Here is a 9,425-nt window from a genome sequence, read left to right on the forward strand (position 1 = left end):
CCTCTTCTCCGTTTGGTACCACGTGTTGCTCCATCAGCGCTGCACCTTGTGGTCTGGCCGCCGCCATCTTTTTCTTCAGCGCTTCACCTTGTGGTTTGGGCGCCATCTTTCCTCCATCCGCGATGTCGACTGCGGTAATCCTCTTCTCCCCGGGTTCTGTCACCGAAGCTGGGAAGTTGCCTTTGGATCCGATTTTCTTCCTCCGGAGTCCTGCCACTGGAGCCTGGAAGGTGCGTTCGGGTTGTCTCAGTTGGATCATCTCCACGCAGTCGTGCTGAGCGGTCTGTGCCTCGGGTGCTGTGCTGGTCTGCTCTCTGGTGCCGGGTTCACCCTCAAGTGAGGGCTTGCCTCCGAGCACTGAGGACGTTGATCGCTGGAGGGATGAAGTCTTCCCACTTCCAATGGATCTTCTCCATCCACCTTATTCCGAGTTGTGTTGGTCCATCACCTGCAACAATCCACAGTGGTAACTTGTGCACTGCGCCATCATGGAGTACCTTTACATCCGCACTACCAACGACTGGGGTAAGTTCATTGGTGTAGGTGCGCAGCTTTGCCTGAACCGGAATCAACTTGGGTCGTTCAGCTTGATTGTCCCATAGCCTCTCAAAGGCTTCTTGATTCATTACTGACTGGCTCGCCCCCGTGTCCACTTCCATGAAGACTGGAACGCCATCTATCTTGACTTCCATCCTCAACGGGGAACACTCGGTGGTGCAGGTAAACATTCCATACATCCCATCATGGGGCTGAGCTGCCTCTCTGACCACCGCTTCATAATCCGCGCTGGAATCATGGCCCTCTGCAGACTCTTCATCAACACAGTGAGTCATATTTCTTTTACACATTCGCTGGAGGTGGCCCTTTGTGCTGCAGCCTTTACACACATAGTCTTTAAAACGGCACTGGTGAGCCCTGTGATTCCCTCCACAACGCCAGCATGGAGCTACTTGAATAGACCCCCTCGACGGACTCTGAGTTAAGGGACTTGGGGGCCTGTTCTTTCTTCCCTGAGAAGGTTTGCGTTCTACAGTCCAGCCTCTAAAAGGTGCCACTCTGTGCACAGTACTTGCTGGGTTTGAGTCCTGAGGATGAGTCATCTGCCTAGAGCCGCAGGTCGAGGTCATGAATGCCTGGCTCACAGAGGTGGCCTTCTGCAGTGTGACTGTGGTATCCGCAGACAGTAGCTTATGAAGAAGGCCCTCGTGGCCGATTCCGATGACAAAAATGTCCCGCAGCGCTTTGGTGAGGTGATTGCCGAAATCACACGGTGCCACCAGCCTCCTGAGGTCTGCAGCATATTTCGCGATTTCCTGGCCTTCGGGCTGTCGGGTGTAGAACCAGTGCGAGGCTGTGAGGATGCTCTCCTTGGGCTTGAGTTGCTGTTGGATCAGCATTACGAGCTCCTCATATGTCTTGTCATTGTCTTCGCTGGTGCCAGCAAGTCCCTGACGAGGCCATAGACAGTGGGCCCACAACTGGTTAGCAGGATAGCTCTGCGCTTATCAGCCAGTGTGGCCAGATTGTCGCCTGCCAGGTCGTTTGCCTCTCCACAAAGGCGTCCCAATCATCACCATCGGCGAACTGCTGCAATGTACCAAGGGTAGCCATTTTCGCGTGAACGTCCGTAATCTCGTCGCTAATTTTTCTGTCGTTAAATGCTCTGATAATGATTCCATGAGGCAATGTGTTGTACTTGAACTGTAGTGACCTTATTCCTTTATTGATAATGCTAAAGTGAGGATCACACATGATGGTCTGCCTTTTATACTAGGCCAGGCACATCTGTACAGGTAACCTGCAAGTCTCCCACTGCGGTGCCCTCTGGTGGCACACCTTGTAATAGTGCAAGCAGTAACCATGTAGTATACATGACATAACCAATCCTCAATCCATGCCAATATATTACCCCAATCCCATGAGTCCTAATTCTCTGCAATAACCTCTTGTGTGGCACCTTATCGAATCCTTTTTGAAAATCCAAATACTCTACATCCACTGGTTCCCCCTTATCCATCCTACTAGTTACATCATAGAATCATAGACTGGTTACCGCACAGAAGGCGGCCATTCGGCCCATCGAGCCTATGCCGACTCTCAGCTAATCTCACTCCCCTGGCCTTTCCCCGTAGCCCTGCAATATTTTTTCCTTCAGATGTTTATCCAATTCTCTTTTGAAAGATAAGATTGAGTCTTCCTCCACCGCCCTTTCAGGCCGTGCATTCCAGATCCCAACCACTTGCTGCGTGTAAAAGTTTTTTCTTACGTCACCTTTGGTTCTTTTGCCAATCACCTTAAATCTGTGTCCTCTGTTTCTCGACCCTTCCACCAATGGGAACAGTTTCTCTCTATCTACTCTGTCTGGACCCCTCTTGATTTTGAACACCTCTATCAAATCTCTTCTCAATCTTCTCTGCTCCAAGGAGAACAACCCCAGCTTCTCCAGTCTATCCACGTAACTAAAGTCCCTCATCCCTGGAACCATTCTCATAAATCTTTTCTGCACTTTGTCTAAGGCCTTAACATCCTTCCTAAAGTGCAGTGCCCAGAATTGAATGCATTACTCCAGTTGGGGCCGAACCAGTGTTTGATACAAGTTCATCATAACTTCCTTGCTTTTGTACTCTATGCCTCTATTTATGAAGCCCAGGATCCCGTAAGCTTCTTTAACCACTTTCTCAACCTGCCCTGCCACCTTCAGTGATTTGTGCACATGTACCCCCAGGTCTCTCTGTTCATGCACCCCCTTTAGAATTGTACCCTTTAGTTTATATTGCCTCTCCTCATTCTTTCTACCAAAATGTATCACTGCGCACTTTTCTGCATTAAATTTAATCTGCCACGTGTCCGCCCTTTTCACCAGCCTGCCTATGTCCTCTTGAAGTCTATCACTATCCTCCTCACTGTCACTATACTTCCAAGTTTTGTGTCATCTGCAAATTTTGAAATTGTGCCCTGTACACCCAAGTCCAAGTCATTAATATATATCAAGAAAAGCAGAGATCCTAGAACAAATCCTGGGGAACCCCACTGTATACCTTCCTCCAGTCCGAAAAACAACCGTTCACCACTACTCTCTGTTTCCTATCACTTAGCCAATCTTGTATCCATGCTGCCACTGTCCCTTTTATTCCATGGGCTTCGGCTTTGCTGGCAAGCCTGTTATATGGCACTTTATCCAACGCCTTTTGGAAATCCATATGCACCACATCAACAGCATTGCCCTCATCAACCTTCCCGTTACCTCATCAAAAAACTCAATCAAGTTAGTTAAACACCATTTGCCTTTGACAAATCCATGCTGGCTTTCCTTAATTAATCCACACTTGTCTAAATGACTTAATTTTTTCCCTGATTACTGTCTCTAAAAGCTTCCCCACGACCAAGGTAAAACTGACTGGCCTATAGTTGCTGTGTTTATCTTTACACTCTATTTTGAACAATAGTGTAACATTTGCAATTCTCCAGTCCTCTGGCACCACCCCTGTGTCTATGGAGGATTGGAATATTATGGCCAGTACCTCCGCGATTTCCGCCCTCAATTTCCCCAGCATCCTTTTTAAAAATTATTAGTTCATGGGATGTGGGCGTTGCTGGCAAGGCCAGCATTTATTGTCCATCCCTAATTGCCCCTTGAGAAGATGTTGGTGAGCCTCTTGAACCGCTGCAGTCCATGTGGTGAAGGTGCTCCCACAGTGCTGGTCGGGAGGGAGTTCCAGGATTTTGACCCAGTGACAATGAAGGAACGGCGATATAATTCCAAGTCAGGATGGTGTGCGATTGGGAGGGGATCTTGGAGGTGGTGGTGTCCCCATGCACCTGTTGCTCTTGTCTTTCTAGGTAGTAGAGGCCATAGGGAGGTTCTGCAGAAGAGGCCTTGGCACACTCGGTCAAATGCTGCCTTGATGCCAAAGGCAGTCACTCTCACCTCTCCTCTGGAATTCAGCTCTTTTGTCCATGTTTGGACCAAGGCTGTAAAGAAATTTGAGCCAGGTGGTCCTGACAGAACCCAAACAGAGCATCAGTGAGCAGGTTATTGGTAAGTGCTGCTTAATAATGCGGTTGATGACACCTTGTTTCACTTTGCTGATGATTGAGAGGAGATTGATGGAGCAGTAATTGGCTGGATTGGATTTGTCCTGCTTTTTGCGGACAGAAAGAAAGACTTGCATTTATATAGCGCCTTTCGCGACCATCGGATGTCTCAAAGCGCTGTACAGCCAAGGAAATACTTTTGGAGTGTAGTCACTGTTGTAATGTGAGAAACACGGCAGCCAATTTTGCACAGCAAGCTCCCACCAACAGCAATGTGATAATGACCAGATAATCTGTTTTTGTTATGTTGATTGAGGGATAAATATTGGCCAGGACACCGGGGATAACCCCCCTGCTCTTCTTCGAAATCGTACCATGGGATCTTTTACGTCCACCTGAGGGAGCAGACTGGGCCTCGGTTTAGCATCTCATCTGAAAGACGGCACCTTCGACCATGTAGAACTCCCTCAGCACAGCACAGCACTGGAGTGTCAGCCTAGATTTATGTGCTCAAGTCCCTGGAGTGGGAGTTGAACCCATGACCTGACACCATACAGACAGGAAATACCTGGGCAGTTTTCCACATTGTCGGGTAGATGCTAGTGTTGTGGCTGTACTGGAACAGCTTGGCTAGAGGCACGGCTAGTTCTGGAGCACAAGTCTTCAGCACAACAGCTGGGATGTTGTGTCAGGGTCCATAGCCTTTGCTACATTCAGTGCGCTCAGCCGTTTCTTGATATTAATCGAATTGGCTGAAGACTGGCTTCTGTGATGGTGGGGTCCTCAGGAGGAGGCCAATATGGATCATCCACTCGGCCCTTCTGGCTGAATATGTTTGTAAATGCTTCAGCCTTGACTTTTGCACTCACGTGCTAGGCTCCGCCATCATTGAGGATGTGGATATTCATGGAGCCTCCTCCTCCCGTTAGTTCTTTATTTTCCACCACCATTCACGGCTGGATGTGGCAGCACTAGAGAGCTTTGATCTGATCCGTTGGTTGTGGAATTACTTAGCTTTGTCTAAACCATGCTGCTTAGCATGCACGTAGTCCTGTGTTGCAGCTTCCCCAGGTTGGCACCTCATTTTTAGGTAAGCCTGATGTTGCTTTGGTATGCTCTTCTCCACTCCTCGTTGAACCAGGGTTGGTCCCCTGGCTTGATGGTAATGGTGGAGTGAGGGATATACCGGGCCATGAGGTTACAGATTATGGTGGAATGCAATTCTGCTGCTGTTGATGGCCCACAGGGCCTCATGGATGCCTAATTTTGAGCTGCTAGATCTGTTCTGAATCTATCCCATTTAGCACGGTGGTAGTGCCACACATGATGGATGATGTCCTCAGTGTGAAGACAGGACTTCGTCTCCACAAGAACTGTGCAGTGATCACTGCTACCAACGCTGTCATGGACAGATGTGTCTGCGACAGGTGGATTGGTGAGGACGAAGTCAAGTAGGTTTTTCCCTCGTGTTGGTTCTCTAACCACTTGATGCAGGCCCAGTCTGGCAGCTATGTCCGTCAGGACTTGGTCAGTAACGGTGCTGCCGAGCCACTCTTGGTGATGGATATTGAAGTTCCCCACCCAGAGTACATTCTGTGCCCTGACTATTCTCACTGCTTCTTCCAAGAGCTGTTTAACATGAAGGAGTACAAATTCATCATCTGAGGGAGGACGGTAGGTACTAATCAGCTGGAGGTTTCCTTGCCTGTGCTTGACCTGAACCCATGGGGTCTGGAATCAATATTGAGAACTCCCAGGGCTACTCCTTGGCGGCTGTATACTACTGTGCCGCTACCTCGGGTGGGTCTGTCCTGCCCGTGGGACAGGACATACCCAGGGATGGTAATGAAGGATTCTGGGTTATTGGCTAAAAGGTTTGATTCTGTGAGTACGACTATGTCAGGCTGTTGCTTGGCTAGTCTGTGGGACAGCTCTTCTGATTTTGGCGAGGATGACTTTGCAGGTCGACTGGGCTAGGTGGACCGTTGTCATGTCCATAGCCGAGTGGTCCGACCGGTTTTATTATTATTTTTCATAGTGGTTTGTCACAATTGAGGGGCAGTTAAGAGTCAACCACGTGGCTGTGGGTGCGAAGTCACATATAGGCCAGACCGGGTAAGGATGGCAGATTTCCTTCCCTAACTGCACAGATAGCAGTTAACGGGTATGAAGTAATTGGCATCACGGAGACATGGCGCCAGGGTGACCGAGGCTGGGAACTCAACATCCAGGGTTATTCAACATTCAGGAAGGATAGACAGAAAGGAAAAGGAGGTGGGTGGTATTGCTGGTTAAAGAGGAAATTAATGCAATAGTAAGAAAGGACATTAGCTTGGATGATGCGGAATGGGTATGGGTGGAGCTACAGCATTGCAAGGGGCAGAAAACGCTAGTGGGAGTTGTGTACAGATCACCAAACAGTAATAAGGTTGGGGACAGCATCAAACAAGAAATTAGGGATGCATGCAATAAAGAAACAGCAGTTATCATGGGTGACTTTAATCTACATATTGATTGGGCTAACCAAACTGGTAGCAATGCAGTGGAGGAGGATTTTCTGGAGTGTATTAGGGATGATTTTCTAGACCAACATGTCGACGAACCAACTAGAGAGCTGGCCATCCCAGACTGGGTGATGTGTAATGAGAAAGGACTAATTAGCAATCTTGTTGCACGAGGCCCTTTGGGGAAGCGTGACCATAACATGGTAGAATTCTTTATTAAGATGGAGAGTGACACAGTTAATTCAGAAACTAGGGTCCTGAACTTAAGGAAAGGTAACTTCGATGGTTTGAGGCGTGAATTAGCTAGAATAGACTGGCAAATGATACTTAAAGGGTTAATGGTGGATAGGCAATGGCAAACATTTAAAGATTGCATGGATGAACTTCAGCAATTGAACATCCATGTCTGGAATAAAAATAACACTGGGAAGGTGGCTCAACCGTGGCTAACAAGGGAAATTAAGGATAGTGTTACATCCAAGGAAGAGGCATATAAATTGGCCAGAAAAAACAGCAAACCTGAGCATTGGGAGAAATTTAGAATTCAGCAGAGGATGACAAAGGGTTTAATTAAGAGGGGAAAAATAGAGTACGAGAAGAAGCTTGCCGTGAACATAAAAACTGACTACAAAAGCTTCTATAGATATGTGAAGATTAGTGAAGACAAACGTAGGTCCCTTGCAGTCAGATTCAGGTGAATTTATAATGGGGAACAAAGAAATGGCAGACCAATTGAACAAATACTTTGGTTCTGTCTTCACAAAGGAAGACACAAATAACCTTCCGGAAATACTAGGGGACGGAGGGTCTAGTGAGAAGGAGGAACTGAAGGATATCCTTATTAGGCGGGAAATTGTGTTAGGGAAATTGATGGGATTGAAGGCAGATAAATCCCCGGGGCTTAATAGTCTGCATCCCAGAGTACTTAAGGAGGTGGCCCTAGAAATAGTGGATGCATTGGTGATCATTTTCCAACAGTCTATCGACTCTGGATCAGTTCCTATGGACTGGAGGGTAAATGTAACACCACTTTTTAAAAAAGGAGGGAAGAGAGAAAACGGGTAATTATAGGCCAGTTAGCCTGACATCAGTAGTGGGGAAAATGTTGGAATCAATTATTAAAGATGAAATAGCAGCACATTTGGAAAGCAGTGACAGGATCGGTCCAAGTCAGCATGGATTTATGAAGGGAAAATCATGCTCGACAAATCTTCTGGAATTTTTTGAGGATGCAACTAGTAGAGTGGACAAGGGAGAACCAGTGGACGTGGTGTATTTGGACTTTCAAAAGGCTTTTGACAAGGTCCCACACAAGAGATTGGTGTGCAAAATTAAAGCACATGTTATTGGAGGTAATGTACTGACGTGGATAGAGAACTGGTTGGCAGACAGGAAGCAGAGAGTCGGGATAAACGGGTCCTTTTCAGAATAGCAGGCAGTGACCAGTGGAGTGGTGGGACCCTAGCTCTTTACAATATACATCAATGATTTAGATGAAGGAATTGCGTGTAATATCTTCAAGTTTGCAGATGATACTAAACTGAGTGGCGGTGAGAGCTGTGAGGGGGACGCTAAGAGGCTGCAGGGTGATTTGGACAGGTTAGGTGAGTGGGCAAATGCATGGCAAATGCAGTATAATGGGGATAAATGTGAGGTTATCCACTTTGGGGGCAAAAACACAAAGACAGAATATTATCTGAATGGCGGCAGATTAGGAAAAGGGGAGGTGCAACGAGACCTGGGTGTCATGGTTCATCAGTCATTGAAAGTTGGCATACAGGTACAGCAGGCGGTGAAGGTGGCAAATGGTATGTTGGCCTTCATAGCTAGGGGATTTGAGTATAGGAGCAGTGAGGTCTTACTGCAGTTGTACAGGGCCTTGGTGAGGCCTCACCAGGAATATTGTGTTCAGTTTTGGTCTCCTAACCTGAGAAAGAACATTCTTGCTATTGAGGGAGTGCAGCGAAGGTTCACCAGACTGATTCCCGGGATGGCTGGACTGACATATGAGGAGAGACTGGATCAACTGGGCCTTTATACATGGGAGTTTAGAAGGATGAGAGGGGATATCATAGAAACATAAAAGTTTCTGATGGGACGGGACAGGGACAGGTTAGATGCGGGTAGAATGTTCCCGATGTTGGGCTAAGGGGATCAAGGGATATGGAGAGAAAGCAGGAAAGGGGTACTAAGGGAATGATCAGCCATGGTCTTATTGAATGGTGGTGCAGGCTTGAAGGGCCGAATGGCCTACTCCTGCACCTATTTTCTATGTTTCTAATGGACATTAATGAACCAGATAGGTTTTTATGACAATCCAGTAGTTTCATGTTCACCATTACGAACACTAGTTTTTTATTCCAGATTTATTGAATTAACTGAATTTAAATTCCCCAGCTGCCATCATGAGATTTGAACTCATGTCCAGGCCCCTGGATTACTAGTCCAAAGAAAGAAAGACTTGCATTTATATAGCACCTTTCATGACCACCAGCCATCTCAAAGCGTTTTACAGGCAATGAAGTATTTTTGGAGTGTAGTTACTGTTGTACTGTGGGAAGCGCAGCAGCCATTTTGCACACAACAAGCTCCCGCACACAGCAATGTGATAATGACCAGATAATCAGTTTTTATTATGTTGATTGAGATATAAATATTGGCCCCAGGTCACCGGGATAGTGCCGTGGGATATTTTACGTCCACTTGAGAAAGCAGACGGGGTCTCGGTTTAACACCTCATCCGAACGTGCAGCACTGGAGTGTCAGCTTTGGGTTTTGTACTCAACCCCCTGGAGTGGGACTCGAACCCACAATCTTCTAACTGAGGGGTGAGAGAGTGCTACCCACTGAGCCACAGCTGACGGTCCAATAATATAACCTCTGTGC

Source organism: Pristiophorus japonicus, chromosome 15 (genome assembly GCF_044704955.1).
Source record: "Pristiophorus japonicus isolate sPriJap1 chromosome 15, sPriJap1.hap1, whole genome shotgun sequence".
NCBI lineage: Eukaryota > Metazoa > Chordata > Chondrichthyes > Pristiophoridae > Pristiophorus > Pristiophorus japonicus.